This window comes from Cynoglossus semilaevis, chromosome 14 (genome assembly GCF_000523025.1).
Source record: "Cynoglossus semilaevis isolate Cse_v1.0 chromosome 14, Cse_v1.0, whole genome shotgun sequence".
NCBI classification, from domain to species: domain Eukaryota; kingdom Metazoa; phylum Chordata; class Actinopteri; order Pleuronectiformes; family Cynoglossidae; genus Cynoglossus; species Cynoglossus semilaevis.
In genome coordinates, this window is record NC_024320.1 from 11,432,434 (window position 1) to 11,434,568 (window position 2,135).

Below are 2,135 nucleotides of genomic sequence, written 5' to 3' on the forward strand. Positions count from 1 at the left end.
AAAAAACATCTAAAAAGTGATATTTTTGATTTTCCTGAAGTTGAATCATTTAAATTTCCCCCAAAATGACGGTCTTCTAATCAGAATCGTCTTGTGATGTATTACAGGATGTCATCAGCATACGGCCTGAGTTATTGATGGACTTTCATTGACAAAGATCAAAAGATTCTCCTTCTAACTCTCTTCATTTCGCTTTAATATAAATGTGAAAATGTGTTTGTTGTTCAAGAAATAATATTCCTTGGAGACAAGTTGTCTGCTGAAGGCAAAGAACCAGATGACAGGAAAATAAAAGCTATCCTTAGCATTCCACGCCCCACAGACAAGGTAGGGATACTCAGAGTAATGGGAATGATCATTTTTATTGGCAAGTTCATGGTCAACTTATCAGTGAGGACATCAGCACTGAGGGAACTACTCCATGATTACAGAGTTCAAGTGAACAGCGAAAAATGAGCAAGAATGGAATGCTCTAAAGACAACACTGACCAATTCCCCCGTGCTTGCTGATTATGATCCCACTAAGAGACAGAAGATTTCAACAGATGTGTCAAATGATGGTCTTGGAGCTGTCCTGCTGCAGGCAGAAGGAGATAGCTGGAAGCCAGTTGCTTACGCTTTGAGATAGATGACAAAAACTGAATCTAAATACGCTCAAATAGAGAAAGAGTGCCTTGGAACAGCCTATGGACTAGAAATATTTCAAAGTGTGGCAAGTAGACTGTAATTGAGAGACAATAGAATTGTCATTCCACACAGCCTTAGGCCAGAGATACTGAGACGGCTACACGAGGGACGCCTTGGAATAGAGAAGTGTAAAAGAAGATCCAGAAGCACTGAATACTGGTCTGGCATTAATAAGGACATTGCAAACATGGTAGGAACGTGTGAAAGATGCAACAAGTACCAAAGCAAACAGGCAAGAGAACCCATGATGATTCCAGATCTTCCCAGTGCACCATGGGAGAAAGTTGGAACTGACTTGTTTCATTGCAATGGCAAGAACTATTTGCTAGTAATTGATTACTCTTCAAACTTGTCAAACTGAAATTGCTCTGCTCTTCAGCACCTCTGCCAATCTGTCAAGTCTGTATTTGACTGATACAAAGACTGTAGTTAGTGACAGTGGTCCTTGGTACAACTGCAGAGAGTGGCAGCAGTTTGCAAATCAATATGGTTTCCATCATGTAACATCCAGTCCTCAGCATGCACAGGCAAATGGCAAAGCTGAAAAGGGAGAGCACATTATCAAACAGATTCTGAAAAAGACCACAGACAGCAAGTCAAATCCTTACTCAGCTCTTCTAAGCTACAGAACTGGCCCGGTTGAATGTGGTTTATGCCCAGCTGAACTGTTAATGAATCGCAAGTTATACACAATCCTACCCTGTTACACAGACATCAAACAGAAAACAGGGATACAGACAAAACTGGAGAACATGAAATGGAAGCAGAAACAACGCTATGATGAATCAAATCAAACTCTCAGTCCACTTGGTAAAGTAATGATGGGGTAAGAATCCAAGACCAGGATGCGTGGAACCGAAAAGCGAAGGTTCTTCAGTAAGTTGGACCAAGATCCTATGAAGTGAGGACTGAGGAAGGACATGTGCTCAGAAGGAACCACCGTAGCCTTCTAAGAACAAGAGAGACTTTCACAGAGACCGAACACGAACTTGATAGAAAGTATACAGATGTAGTGTTCAAATAAATAAATACATGTTCAATGTAACTACCACTATGTGAAGTCAATGTTTGGTTCACAGCTTCAAAGAAGGGGATTTGTTGATATGCAGTGCATCAACTACAGTAATGAATTCATAGGTTAAATTTTTTTCTTCTGAAACATAGAGTCATAATTTAATATTTGTCTAATTATATCAACGTGTGTTCTTTTCAATAGAATAACTTTACAGACACAGTTGAACCAGTTGATCAAATGACTGCAGTGTGTCTTCAGTAACAGTATCAGTCTGACTTCAGTTCCTGTTCAGTCTGACTGAGGGAGGTTTTTGTACGAGGCTTTTTCACTGTGTGAACACATATTGACTGTTGATGTAGTGAAGACTCATACAGTAGTAAACTGCAGCATCTTCAGCCTGGACTAGTTATAAATAACAGTGAAACCTAACAGT